Source organism: Hipposideros armiger, unplaced genomic scaffold, assembly GCF_001890085.2.
Source record: "Hipposideros armiger isolate ML-2016 unplaced genomic scaffold, ASM189008v1 scaffold_174, whole genome shotgun sequence".
Lineage (NCBI taxonomy): Eukaryota > Metazoa > Chordata > Mammalia > Chiroptera > Hipposideridae > Hipposideros > Hipposideros armiger.
The window spans coordinates 912,451-928,363 of record NW_017731524.1 but is presented as its reverse complement, the minus strand read 5'-3'; the positions used below and the strand labels follow the sequence as shown (position 1 = coordinate 928,363).

General features: G+C 36.4%; 1 protein-coding gene across 2 annotated transcripts in view; it reads left to right on the top strand.

Moving 5' to 3' along the window:
• The window catches only part of DACH1 (dachshund family transcription factor 1), a 422,897-nt gene that overhangs the window by 107,936 nt on the left and 299,048 nt on the right, over positions 1-15,913 (top strand). The gene's annotated exons all lie outside the window — the stretch shown is intronic.

Here is a 15,913-nt window from a genome sequence, read left to right as displayed (position 1 = left end):
GACTCACGGCAGCCCAGCTCCAGGTTGAGCTGTTGTTCAGCATCTTAGCTGTAGAGGGCAGTGTCACTGGCCCTCATATGTGGGATCCGAACAGAGGCCCTCTGGCGTTCCAAGCCAGCTCTTAACCAACGCGCCACTCGGCTGGCCCAGAATAATAATTTTAAATATTAGGGTTTGCATCTACTTGTTTCTATTGCTATGATTAAAATAAATGCTCTTGAAATTCATGTGAAAGGAGGAAGGTAGGCAAGGGACAAGCTCAACTGAATTTGAACTCAATATACAAAATCCATCTCTACTGACTTAGACATTAATTTGTGGAAAGCAACATCTCATACTTTTAAAGTACGTGTGTAGAAATGGATGGCTATATTATTTCCTCTTAATCTATCTAATTGAAAGTTACAATACATGCACCAGTTTCTACTATTTAGTAGTCCTGAAATGTCTCTGAACCTCAGGTGTGCCACTTGTAAAATGGGGCTAATCAGACATAACTTAGAGCGCTTTCCAACCCTACCACTAACATTGGGACCTTGGGCAAGTGATTCACAATTCTGGGACTGAGTTTCTTCCACTGAGAAAAGAGATAGTTAAGATTAATTGGTAGTTTTGGTCAGAAAAATAAAATTGACACCCATTTGGTTTAGCCCACTATATGGCAATATAAACTTGAGGAATACAGTTTTACTGTGAAAATAACTATTTTAATAATATTTTTATTTGCATTGCTATTCTGATGAGGTTCCATGTTTAAGCATCAAACTATGTAACAGCTGTAGTGATTAACTTTCTGTTTGCTCAATTCATGTGATATGTTAATAAGTGTCCATACAGTAAACAGATTTTTCTTGTTATGCTGTATGTCATTGATGTCTGCTTTAAAGACATAAGCTACATGAACTGAGGAGATATTAGTGGTAACTCTATTGAACATCCTTATTCAATATTAGGCAGGGTGAATGTTTCCAGGCAACATCTCAGTACATAAATTACCCTGAAGATGATAAACCAGAAATCATAGGCAAAGTAATCATTTTTCTTGCTAATTTTCAATGAGAAGATTAAGAGATGTATTGGGTTGTCGGAAAAGTCATGACATACCGTATTTGCCGGCGTATAAGACGACTCGGCGTATAAGACGACCCCTTAACATTTCCACTCAAAATACAGAGTTTGTTATATGGTTGGCTGTGTACGATTTTGCGAGTGTGGTAAAATTGCATAACAGCAAAATCGCATAACAGCCGAGCATACACCCAGCAGCGCTGCTGATGCCTGAACGGTATGTGGAATGAAGTGGGCGGGCATCGGNACTATGGCACGGGGCAAGCACTATGGGCAGTCTATCTGAAGTGTACCTGGCGTATAAGACGACCCCCCACTTGGAGGCATATTTTTCAGGGCCAAAAAGTCGTCTTATACACCGGCAAATACGGTATTTTTTCTATGTTTTTCATTGCAAAAATGCGTCATGACTTTTCCGACAACCCAGTAGTATTTTATGATGACTATTTTCTTGTCTTTTTGCCCTTCTATTGGATAAAAATAGAATTATATTAATGCAATGTGAGCAGAAGACAAAATTATACTTAATGATTGGGAACACACTTGTCTTATTATTCCTCCTCTTTGTTTTTATCTTGTCTCCTAAAACTTGCCTCCAGTATGGCGGATTAGTGGAGAATGAAGTTTTCCACATTTTGCCAAGTTGTGATGTACAATATATTTCTGACATTGTTCCTAGTCATGTCTAAAAGATATAATTTGGCCTATATTTGTCTTTACTTGAATGTTTTTGAGACTTTCATGAAATACTTTAGGAAATGTGAGAAGCTCTGGGGCATGACAAAATCTGGGCTGAAAAGCACTGGCCCAGAGAATGGTTACTAAATTCTGACAGCTGCTGGGTCAACGGGCTGAGCCATTCAACCTCCATAAAGCTCATTTTCCTTATCTGTAAAACAGAACTCTTGGCGATGACCTATTTCACGGTTCAGGTTGGCAGCATTGGAAAATACCGGGAGTGATCATCTCCTTGTGAAGTATTAGCTCCGACGCATTGGAAAGACTGCACCTAGCACAGTGTAGACACTTCAGTGAGTGGCAACGAAGGGGCAAGTGGAGGTAAACTAGAGCTGGGAAGCCAATCTCAGATTCTAAAAGATGTTAACTGAGGATCTCCATGTTAGGTCTATGGGCGGTTCCAGAAGGGAAATGGCCGTGACTAGAAAGGAAGCACTAATCAGGTGAGCTAGCTGTGAAATTACCCTATAAAGCTCTCGTAGCACAGTTTTGAACTTTGTTTCAGGAAGTAAATATTTATTTTGCTGAAACAGGATATGAAAGAAAAAAAAAAGAGAGAGCAAATGAGGAAACGGAAAAACACTCCAATAGATAATGAATAGAGTGCATTAAAGAAGGAGGTAATCATGAATCAAATCAAGTCAAAATCAGGTGACTTCTTATTTAGCATGCCGTGTTATTCTGACTTCTCCTTGCACCTGGAGCCTGAAACATTGGACTATTTTGAAACAATAAAACATTTAGTCATTTCTATCTTGATGATGGCGGTAGGATTGCTTTTATTACTTTTGTGTGATTTGTTCACATAGCAACTAATAGTTCCTATGCAGTAAGTAAAAGGTCTTGGCAGCTTGCTAGTCTGTGCATCTTGCTAAGTAGGGGTACCTGAACACAGTGTCTTTGGTTTTCAAAAGAAAATATGGAATAATTCAAAAAAGAATAAACCATTGCAGGTAATTGAGAATTGATTATATTTCACAGTCTCCAACTGTGGAAAGTTCTCAAGCTTTCTTCCACTTGCAGAGGGAGTCAGATAGCCTCGCAGTAAAATATCGAGTACAATATCTTTGTACTGATGCTAAGAATGTCAGCAATCTGAGAACATTTGTGGTGTTTCAGATCTTGGCTGTACTTTGTTATTTCTATATATCTAGATAAAGTGATAAGAGAGACATTTAGAAAACTTGCATACTTCTTGCTTTAAGCTATTACATCTTCCAGCAGATGTTGAAATAAAGATTAGCCTTTTTTTGCATGTGGCGGTGCACAAACCTTTTAAGGGATCTGTGAATTATTGCTTTGGTTCAGCATGAGTGCAGTAAGAAGAAATGTACCTCATCTGTAATACACTGTGTAGACTAATATCAGCTGCTTTTTTCTTATATTGCAGCGAGATATTGATCTGGTAAAATGGTACCATATTGGAGCTGTCTGTTGTGGTATTCATCATGCTGTCACAGCCCGAGTGCCTTGAAGTTATTGGAAAGTGGAATTGAGAGAGTTCTGTCATTTGGTGTGGCAATTCATTCACAGGACAGTCACTACAGTATTTGCAGTGGTTTGCTTATTTTTCTAGCCGGGATCACTTCACTGTTAGCAACAAGAAGGCATTTCTATTAGCCCATGCATAGTGGCATTAATAGGTCAGGTTTAACTGTTCACTAGCTTGTCTTGCTGGTATACCATAGCTCTTTTCTAGTCAGCCACTCACACCTGCTGCCTAGCCTATGCTGAGGCATTGGGCTCATTCCTATGGGACTAGTATATCTGTGTGTGGCTCCAAGCCCTTATGCCATTATCTGATGGTGGTGAGAAGGTAAAAGATGAACTTTTATATGTAGAAAGCTTTTTAGTTTCTTCCCACACTAAAATATCAGTTAATGTTAAAAGAGCTTTCAAAAATATAAAAAGATACTGTCAATCTTCAATGACTAGATTAAGCAGTTTGAATGAATTATTTTTGTTTGGGATTCTTGCTGGCAACCTGACGATGTTAATAGAATGTCATGTTTTCTAAAAAAAGTAGGAATGAAAGATTTTGTTTGGGGGGATAATTATTATCTACTAAAGAGTATTAATGTAAAATACATAAAGTGGTGATCATCTTTAGAAAGATAAGTTCCTGAAAATTCCCAGTAATGGAAAGTTTAGGTGTAGTTAAGTAACCGAGCAAGAAAAGAAAAAGAGAGACAGTTTCCTGGTTTGTAGGTGTGTAAATGAAATTTCAAAAGTTTAATAATGTCAAAGTAAGTGACTATTTTGATAGACACTAATGTAAAAATTATGGCTACTGGAAACCAAGACTACAGTATTTTTGAAAAAGTGTATTTTAAAACTAGCAGTTAAATAGAACTATATACTACGTATTGAACATATGATTGTGCACTATCGTTAGTACACATTCATGGCATGCACAGTGATAGCTCAGAAGGAATCTTCAGTCTTTATGAGTTACGACATGAACTTATATTGATTTACCTGTATGTTTTCTATGCTATTCTTAAAAATGTCCTCCTATTTGCCATTGCTTTAGGAAGATGGAAACCCCTGAGAAGATGTCATTTCAGTAACTTGTCTGTTATTTTTTCCCCAGTGAGTATTTTAATTTATATTACATTTATTACAAAGGAAATGCTAAAGGAATCACAGAAACAAGAATGAGATTTTTAAAACTCAGAATGGACAACACTGTAAATTTGATGTTACATGACTGTAGAATTCACATATAAAATATTTAAATATAAAATAGTAAAACAGTAACAAATGTTGATTACTGTGACTGTGTAAATTCACCTTAGTGACATATTTGGCTTAGTTTGCCTTATTGCTTAATCTGAGGTGCACGTACTATTATAACAGGTGAGAAACCATACAATTTATTGGTGACCCATACTCCATTATTATAAGATATTAGTGGTTGCCTTCTCACTTTCACCGTTACCCTTTTAGCGTCTACATATTGTGAGGACAGATATTTTTTAGATAATTTACACATACTATACTTTACATCAGGACATGCCAGAGGTAAAGGTTTCTTTATTTCAAGTGAATTGACACATTTAGGTATTTACCATTTGGTCAAGATTATATGGTACAATCATAAAATAGTTTTTATATCCTATTGAGGATTTAGATCAACAAGCTCTTTCCTTATTAGGAAGGGCAGGATAGTAATGCTCTGGACAAAGCCATTATTGTGTTATTGGTATTCACTGGAATGGACAGAAATAGAACATCACTGCCCTCTGCAAACAGTTTCAATTTGATCTGTGTACATGATAAAAACCCTGGCTTCTCCATGCATTTAGGTGCTGTCATAGCTGTTGTTGCCAAATAAGAATGCAGCGTGATGTTATTATAGTAAACAGCACTTAAGCACAGCTGGCAGAATTGATCACGGCCACATTACACTGAACATCAACAGATGACTGACGCAGCAGAAACAATAACTGAATATGCAAACGGTTCTGGTGATGAATGCCCTGGGGATCGGGCGCCATTATTTTTGACTTTGAACAGGGAAAAAGGGCAGATTGGTAACCTCCTTCCATACAGAGGGGCTCTGGGTATTATGTAAACATCTGACTGCCCTTTATAACAGCGGGCGGTTAGTTCTAATGCAAAACTGTAGCCTCCCCCGACTATTTACATTCCATTAATTATTAAAGGAAAAAACATAAACATCAGATAACTTTGTTTAATGTTTCACAGTTTTTTTTTTGTTTTTTTTTAAGAGCCTGTTTTTTTTCAATTAATGTTAGACATCAAGAATTTCTGGTTTACCTTGGACAGCAATGTGTGTTTCATTGATGACTCCCACCCCTTCCCCTAATTATTACAAGAACTAATTATGTGAACTACATATTTCTGTTTTCTTATTGTAATGATTGAATTACTAAAAGTAAATAGTCTAGAAATATCAGATAACATTAATTCATGGTATGTCTTTTATCCTTGGTCTTAAGGTCAATTTTCATTCTTGCAAATTATTAAAAATATGAAAAAGCCATATAAATAATATGAGAACAATTAAATTAAACAGCACTTTCATTTCCCACGTTAACATTTAATTATCAAATCCTACATAAACAATTTGTATTTTAAAGCAGAATTAAGCAATTATTTTTAATGCACTCTAGTTAAGACACATGTTAAATAAAATACTACATTAAATTGCTGTTAAGTGGTTCATTTCCTTGAAATGTTAACTTTTTTCATTTTTGTGTGTGAAATCATTAGTACTTCATTCATTCATTCATTCATGCATTTATTAATTAAACAATCATAGCTGTGACATTGTAACAATGTAAGATATACAGTTCCTCAGCCCAGGGGTTAGGAAGACAATCAAAAATAATTATTGCATGATGGGGTACATGGTTGCTGTTGGTCTGCAGAGTTAGGTTATCATTCCGAGAAGCCTCTGTATATCAGGGAAAGCTTCCTGGAGGAGATGATGTTTGAATGCAGGTTAAGAATGGGTGGAGAGTGGGAAGGAGAAAAGAGTTTTTCAGACAGAGGAAGAGCATGAGAGAAAGCAATAGTGAGAGTGAATATGACAGAGTCTGTGAATTCTATATGATATGCATGCCCAATAGAGTCACATGGTGTTTCCATAAATAGTTGTTAAAACCATAAAACTTTGAGACAGGGAAACGTGTTTATTTTTGTCTTCAAATTGGCTATTTTCACCACTGGTGTTCTTTCTTTTAACATTCCTCTACCCCCATGCTCTGTGGATTTTCTCTCTCCGCGCAGAAAATGGTCTGATGAATTCAGATTTATAAAAATAACGGGATAGTGGAAAGACATCACCAGCTACATAATTTAGAGGGCACAGTACACAATGAAACTATGGGGCCTGTTGTTCAAAGAGTATTAAGGATTTCAAGATGGCAGAAGCAGAGTAGTAAGCCAAATGCACAAGCCTTCTGAGTGTGGGTCCCTGGGAAAGAATGTGGCTGGGAGAGCCGTGCAGTCCCCAAATAATCCTTGGTTCTCCACTCATTTAGCTCTGATTTTAAAAAGGGGACTATAATGGTGTTTAATTGTTTTGAAGCTTAGAGATTATGTTTATGAACCCCCTGGCCCCTGGTTGGGTTCAGAGAATGGTGTAAAGAACTCACAATTTCCCACATCTTGCTCCTCTCGATAATATTTACATTTCACCTGTGCATCATCTTTTAAATGAGAGGTGTGAGTCTAAATTCTGCACTTAAATGGCTTTGTTGGAATGCTCTTATCAGGATGAATGACACATGCAAATTAGTTGAAATTTAATAATAATAAATCATAGTTTACACTTACTGTGTGCTTATTCTGTACTCGACACTGCGAAATGCTGGCAGTTGCAGGATTTCCCATTATTCATTTGGTGTATTCACATAGCTTTTATCTGATATGTTCAACTTTTTCTTCACAAATTTCTAAATAAAATCTAAAAAGTGCTCTAAAATTATACATTCAATAGAAATTAGTCATAACCCATTTTTAGGCAAGTTAAAATCTTGGTATTTAATGCAATTTGGATTTTGGATTGGTGAAACAGAAAAAAAAAGAGAAAATATTTAAACTAGATATTGTGTTTTGTCTGTGTAATTTTCACATTTCAGGTAAAATAGAGATGAATGAGAAAAATTAGATGATGCTGTAAAGAATTATACATTAGTTAAGAAAATATCCCGTGTTTTTAAAGTGATTGCATTATTATTCAAGCTGATAAAAAGGCACTGCTCTTTGAAAATATGGGAAACGTAGATCCAGTCAGTTCACACGGGGCAGAGACATCAAGGATCTGGGAGTGGGGCTTGCTAGCAGTGGGTGAAGAGGAACCTGCTGATGTTTATTCAGTGGCGCTCCTGCGATGATCCCATAGTAAAGGATGTGCTGGGATGACAGGGGAAGCAAGCCCTGGGAACACCATTCAGGTGGGGCAAGCAGCCCCTCCTTTCGGGTTCCCCTATGTAGATTTCCCTGTTATAAGCTGAGGGGCTGAGCTCCTCTTCCTTCATTTATAAAATGATCCTCAAGTGCTTTTGCATCTCTACACTCTTTTACCTGCTCCTCACGGTGACAGACTTCTGGGCTTATGAAGTTATACTCCGTGCTGCATTCTTTGTCTTAAGTTATGTCCCTTCGTGCTAAGCAATGACATTGCTACCCTGTTTCAGTGTGTAGTTTGTTTTGCCTTTCCACCTCGACATTGTTTTATGGCTTTTTTGTTGTTGTTGAGATTCCATTAATGGAATACAGTTCACTCGTGTTAATCTGTACCGGTGTTTGTGTGAAACTGGCCAGTCAGTAATAAAATTGAAGTCCAGTTTGGATAGCGGAGGAATCCTAAATAAACTTAATCTTTTTATAGTTGAAAGTTGCCAAGTTGTCCCGAAAAGATCTCCCTATAACTTTTCAGTTCTCCCCAGAATAGCTGGTTTGTTTACCTGGCAGTTTGTGCATACATTGGGCAAAGCCCTTTCTGACACCTCAGGAATATGAGAGTTGGCCGGGATGGTCTAGAAATTCTTACCTGGGATACTTATGGCCTCTTGGCCCTGAGAAAGTTGCTACAGTGGTATACAAGGGCCTGTTAGGGCATAATTCAATTAGAATCCCTAGGGAAATGAGGCTTGGAAGGCAGAACTCAAATTTCTCAGTTTCCTCCCATGGACCCAGGAGAGGCACTCTCAAGGTAAATATAGCTCCTGAAATTATCTAAGCCAAACGTGTACTGAAGAAAGTCCTAGAATCCCCCAGGACATCCTGTATGCAGGCCAGCCTGGGCATAAGCACTTTTTCAGCAGGAAAGCTTGATTTTAATAATTCCTGTTTATTAATTCTACACAGTGTGCTGACTAAATTACATGATTTAGTTTTAACCCTCATCACTGTATTTTGAACTCTAGGTGATGTTTTCCTTTAAAAGTTAGTTATTCTTCTTGTATAAAATAGATATTATGTACCATATAGCTCTTCATGCATACAAATATATAAATACACAGATGCAAAATTAGTTGTTTACGGGTGCATATGTAATTTACAAGTGCACACGTGTTACTAGAGAAATGTGCAATCCATCAAGATGAATCTCTTGGGGGGCTCTATGTACTACACGATGTATATATGGTACACCTTAAAATATAGCACTTAAATGACTAGACTGACGATAAGTTGATATAGCTTTAGTTTGCAGTTAGTGAGACCATCAGAAAAGTCTTACTACCTTTGTGAAGGTATGTAAAAACTTCTATAAACTTATATGAGCAACTAATCAAGGCCTTGGCACCAGCTTGAGCAGGTAACAGAGCTACCAAGCAGGTGCTATGGGGTTTCTGTTACCTGAGGTGCTAAAGATGGGCACAGCGGGGAGTGGGTTGCTGGTGCTACAGAGGCATAAGAGAGTTCCAAACAGCCCTTACTGGTAAGGCTGTACCAGTGACTTGGGAATTTTTGCAGTGGATTTCATCTTATTCAAATCATTATGCTTTTATTATTAGTGTTGTGTTTAATATATATATATATATATTATTTATATATGGCAGTTAAGTGAGTTCACTTCATCAGTAACTCATTTCATCTCAAGTGTGATGGATTTTTGTGCCCTTCAACTCTAAGCTTCCCTCTTCTCATCTACGTAGGAAAGAACTTCATCTCTACATTCTCTTCCATCCTTATGTATGAATTTCCTCTTCATTAATTACACTTGGAACTATCTTTCTTGTTAATGTGTTAGTTCTTATGATGTAACAATTACTTTTTAAGATATTGTCTTAGTTGTTAATACATATGGATGATGTTAATGTTTTAAGATGTAGTGGGGGAACATGGCAGCCTTCCTATCTACCCTGCAAGACACTAGAGAGCCCTCCAGTTCTCCTGGGAGTGAGCACATGGCTTTTGTTCAAGTGACAGCAGTTTTCTGTATAGCTGGGCCTGGATTGGTAAATTATAAAACACCACTCATTTCCTTGCTAACCTTGTTGTCTGGGCACAGAGTTGCACAACTATGCGAGGTTGTTATGTGATCTTGGACTTGCTTGATGAATGGTTCTCCAGGAAGAATTCACAATGAATTGTTTCTTAATCTGGATGACACGTTTGGATGAAACAGATTTGCTGGTAGAAACCTGAAATCTATGACGCTATGTTTCATTCAGCCTTCTGTGCCATGTCACTGCAATTTAGACATCCATTAGGATTTATATATGGTGATAGAAAGATGCAATTTGCATATTCACCAAGTAGCAAGAAATTATTGCTTTTTTTCCCTTTGATACTGTGAGGTCAAATCTTCTGACATGCATACTGAAGTTTGTATGATAATTACCGTTTGGAGATGCCATTACTGCAGAATATTCATTTTTCTTAGGCTTTTGTGTAGCTATTACATATGTTCTCATGGTAATGAACGTCCAGTAGAACTTGAAGAGGAAAAAAAGGTAAACTGAAGTGGGGACAGATGAATTCTTTAATAATGAAGAGACTTGTAGGAATAAGTACTGGACAGAAACATATTTTGAAAAAAAATTAAGCCAATGAAAACAGTCTTTCAGAATATTCAGTGCCATGTATCTCACAACCTAATCGTATAAATGTGATTTAATTTGATATTCACCATGATCTATAATGCAGATGGTATTATTGCCGTGTGTGTATGGGGTGTGTGTGTGTGTGTGTGTGTATGTAAGAAAGCAGGTTCAGGGATGTTAATTTGGCAAAAGCAAATGATTAAATAAAACAAAGCCCCTGATTGTAAGTTTAGTACTTTTTTTAACCAAACTCTGGTTGCTCATAGAATTCACAGTTAACTCTAAGACAAAACTAATGGAACATCAAAGAATGATTCTGGAGTTTGTTTGAACTTACATACACTTTTAATGTATGCTGCTTTATGCATTTAAAACAGCCATAGAAGGCCTTTTATTTATTTTTGTGTGGATTCTCATACAATGACGTAAAATTTGATTCACAGTTTTCACAATGGTTATTTAAATCTCACCCCTTGGGGCACCCATGTATGACCATCTTCCAAGATAGTTGTTAAATCTATGATTCCATATGCTTAGCAGCATATTCTTAGTGTCTGGCCACATTCATTTTAAGAGTTCTTGCTTTCCTGAGTAAATAGGAAGGGTCTATTTCTTTCTTGTTTTTATTGGGAGGTCTACACTAATCCCTCATCAACATCATGGTTTTCTAGATATTTGAAGACACCAGTTGGTTCTTCTGGTTCTCCTGCTCCGGATGAAGCATTAGTCATTCCTTCAGCATTTTCTAAGTTATAGCTTTCAAATTTTTACCTCTCTGGATGTTTTCTAGTTCATCTGTGTCTTTCTTAAAATACATCAGGCATGAGCTAACTGATGAAGAAAATTGTGAGAGTTTTAGGGACACTGTACGCCATTCTCTTGCAAGTTTGTAAACTTCATTGCTTAATAAAATATATAATGTGGTGGTCAATTTATCCAAAGATGATCATTTCCAAGTTATCAAGTGGTTCAACCTTTCAGTGTTGCTTTTTCTACCATTTAGGAGGAAATCTGTCATCACAATAAATAAATTTATTAAGTGCAACACTTTTAGTAAAGTGAGATTTTCACCAGATGTCAGGGTAATAAAATTCCCCCTTCACATCTTATCTGTCCTCTGTGCTGTTGAGCTTTGGGAGTGAGAAGTAGAAAAAGGGGCATGCAGGGTTTATTTGTTATGTTTTCTCTTTTACTTTCTAAGGTTTGGGGCTTCTATCAGCCTGACAAAATTTTTCTGTAAACCAGGTGACTCCTGACAATTAGTAGAAGCTGAGATCACAAGGAAACAAATATAACTTCACAAGGATTTAATAATTTTCTTTGAAAGAGACTCCAAAAGATTCTTTTGAATGTAACTTTATCTTTTGCTGATGTGAATATATTGGAAAACTATTTATTTTTTTAAACACCCGTATTAATCTTCCTCAGATACTGAATTTATAAAGTCATAGAAACTGTTTAAAGGTATTTAGGAAATGCAGGTTGTCTAAGGAAGTAAGACATCTCTTACCTGGCATAGAATATCTTCCAAATCAAGTTCATTTCTGGGGTGCTTTGCCATTTTCCAGCTCAGGAAATCTGGGCAAGATACTTAAATTCTCTTCATATTCTTGTTCAAAGAAAGGGCCTATCTACTGCATAGCATTCTTGGGAGGGTTGTACCAAAAAATAAAACCTTTATCAAAGTATCTGGCTCCGTCTTTTAACAATCCTAACAGCAACCCTTGACCTGAGGCAGGCCAGGCAGTCTTGTCACTGTTTCTCAAATACACTGTTCTGATTTCCATCTCCTTGGCTTAATGGTATTGGTGTCTCCTGCCTTGGCCTTCTCCCCAATCTGCTGCATGTATCTATAGCCTGTTCTGTTTCGAGGTCCATAAAGGCATTCCCCAATTATTTATCCTTTTAGCGGCCTGTTTTTTCCTTTTCCATTCACGTGACACTAAGTAGGTCCATAATTTGGACACTGAGTTCATTGTACTGTATATTCTTGTTTGACTTGTCTTGTGTGAGTGTGTCTTGCTCTCCGTGCAACTGAAAACTTACTCTTCTACTTGGTCAGGAATACCAGTGGGCAAATACCAGGACCTCGGTAGTGGTTATGTAATTTAAAGGGTTGTTCAATCAAGGAGCCAGTGTTTGGGCCCTTATATTTGTTATGCAACTTTAGGGGAAGAATTTCACTATAAGCTCCATACGTATCTTTGAAGAGATGACACATAGAGTAGAAAGTATTAGACTATCTTTAGAGAGGAGATACTAAGTAAGAATGAGAGAAAAAGTAAAGGCAAATTTTGCTTATTTAAGATTTGTACATACTGATCCTTCTGCCAAAGGTCAGTACATTTGGAAAATCCTCTGAGATAAAAAGAAAGATTGAAATATTTCCAACTTCTTAGAAAAAAAAGGATACAACAAAGAAGGTAATGATATATCGAGATATTCAAACCAAGGTGACATTAGGAAAAGCCTGCAATTCTGGAAAGAGAATAGAAACAAACCGCTTTACTCATAAGAAAGCATTTTTTGTTGTTGTTGTCATTTTTCACTATCAGTTCTATTTGGCTGAGAGAGCTAAAAACAAAATATTTGTTTGCATTTTTTTCTTTTTATTTTTTCACCAAAGGAGTCAATATTGTAAATATAGATTTTCTGTTTTAAAATAATGAATAAATTTTAGGACTAGCTCATGTTAAATAAACTAATCAACTTGTGCTTGCTAGTGATTAAAACACTTTGCATGTTATAGTTTCAACATTAATGTGCTATTGGGAGGGATGAGAAGGAAGAATAAAAGGCTAATAAAGACCATTGACACTTGGAAGCTTAACTGAGGAAAATGCTAAGTTTTTACTGGTTTGAATTCTATAGATTATTAGTAAAAAACTTAGTTTCCAAAGGATCATTTGGGCTATATTAGCATTTATTTTTTTTTCTGTTCTAAATGATTGTGTTTAGGTGTTGTTTTTTGTAAGGTGAAATCATTTTCTATTTCATTCTTTGGCTAAGTGGCTTATTTTTTACTTATGTTCCAGAATAGCCTAAAAAATAATGGAAGCAACAGTAATTTACCAAAGGGCTTAAGAAGGATAATTATTTGTTTCACATCTTTACCCATTATATCTGGTCATATTTTATTTATTTATTTATTTATTTTTATTGGGGAATTGGGGGGATGGGAACAGTGCTGGGCAATTGGGGGAAGGGGGACAGACAAGTTGCTGTCCTTTTGTTCTTCAGCCTAGTTGTGGAGGGCGTTGCTTCACTGGCCCAAGTTGGCACCATCATTGCGCTCTTTCCGGGCGAGGTGCATCAGTCGCCGGCTTCTGGACGGCCGCTCACTGCGGCTGCTGGCCACTCACACGGTAGCCCATGGCAACCCACTGCCACAGGGGCTGCAGCCTATGCCTTCGCCAGCGACTCACAGCAGCCCAGCTCCAGGTTGGGCTGTTGTTCAGCATCTTAGCTGTGGAGGGCAGTGTCACTGGCCCTCATATGTGGGATCCGAACTGGGGCCCTCTGGCATCCCAAGCCAGTTCTTAACCATCACGCCACTCGGCCGGCCCTATATTTTATTTTTATATATTTTAATATATTAATAAAATGAACTCACATTTCAAATTTAGCAAACAAAATAATCCCTGATATATTTTCAGATACATGCTTAATTTTATCAAGCATTTTGAAGGAATATTTTTTTATCTTCAACAGAAAATTGAAAGTACAATGTTAAATAAAATAAATTAGTAAATTGTGAGATTGTCTCCTAATAAGATGTCCCAATTATTTTTCATTTTAAAACTTCCCCTAATGGTAGCTGTATTTAGATATGAAGTCCATTCCTAGGGGGGGAAAAATGAGATGAACAAAGTTCTTTTTTGATCAATGTTTTTTTATGCCAGTCTGTCAGTACATAGTATTACCTGATAAAGCACTTCCTTGTGGGCATTTTGCCTTCTTTTCTCAAAACAATCAAAACAAAAATCAATTATTGAATGTCTTCCCTGTGCTTGGTACTCTGTACAGTAGAAGGGTGGTGTGTCAAATGTGTCATAGGTGTGTTTCAGGGAACCTGTTTGAACTTAGGTTGGAAGATAATACATCCATACGAGTAGTGAGTCAACTCTACAAGGAAGTGGAATAATAAAAACAGCATTCACATTAAAAGAGAGATGTATTACATTTTTCCTTTGCGTTATCGTAATTAGTATTAGCTTCTTGTAAGTAAACTAATCCCTGTTAAAGTTTTATCTCGAGAATATATTATTCCCACTATGCTAATGTGGGCCATTTCATGCCATCTTTAGGCTTATAAAATAAGAAATAATATACTTCTTTTAAGAGTAAAGGACAACTGGGAGGTAGTAATGGCTTTAATTTTTAAGTAATTTTTAAACTATTGAAGATATTCAATTTTATGTTTTATGTTTTTCAGTGTGAAAAATGAGCACACATTGTATATGGCATTGCCATGTGATAATATGATCAATATAAGGAGATTCCAATAATTTTTCACTTGGAAATTATTATGTACTGAGAATTTACTGCTGGGAGATTTTATATGTGTGTGTGTGTGTGTGTGTGTGTGTGTGTGTGTGTGTGTGTGTGTGTGTATGTGTGTATATGCATAGCAGAAACACATACAATAATTGATGCTCTTATATCTGTGTCATGTAAGAGTTGGTACACCAATATGAATTATCTTAGTATAAGCACAGTTTTTTCTTTCAAGCACACTTAAGTGAATATAAACAAATAAGAATTTTACTGAAGGGTTTTTAAAAAAGTACGCTGTAGTTTGCTTTCTGTGTGATTTTTAAATTTAAAACAATATCTACATTCTAGCATGTCTAGTTATTCATTCAATATGCTATATTATTGATTTGTTTTAAATGTTAATTAAAACGGCGGGCATACTTTATAAAGAAAAGTACTTGTTAAAGGAGAACATTCTTAAAATAATGTAGTTTTAGTAAGTTTTATAGTGAATTCAAATTTGATTGGTAAAAGAGTACAGTATTTGGAATTCATTTTATTTGGTGTGGCAGTAAAAAATGGACTGAAGAAGATCTGCCAGATGTGTGATTTGGCTGTTTTCATCAGTCCTGAGAAAATAGTCGCAAAGGATAAATCTAGTGGATGTTGAATTACTTTTGCGTGTGGGATTCTAGTTAATGAGACAATGTCTGGATGCAATTATTTGGAAAGTTCTTGACCTTTTATTTGTACAAGTTGATATAATTATGATTTCATGAGAAATAGTTTTGAAATTCTCTAACCAATTTTAGTCCTCTGTTTATAATGTGCCTTTTACTTCAGGAACTTTAGAAGCGTTTCTTACTTTTAGCTTTTACATTGTACCTTTAAAAGCCCATGTGATTAGCTTCAAAGTGCCTTAGTTTAAGTTCCCATCTTAAAGAATCATTCTTGCTCAGTTACAAAGAAAAGTTGGAACAGCATTCTGTGATCCCCACTGTAAACACCCTCTTATTGTTTCTTTTTTTATTTAATGACGAGAGAGAGAGAGAGAGAGAGAGAGAGAGAGAGAGAGAGAGAGAGAGAGAGAGAGAGAGAGAGAGAGA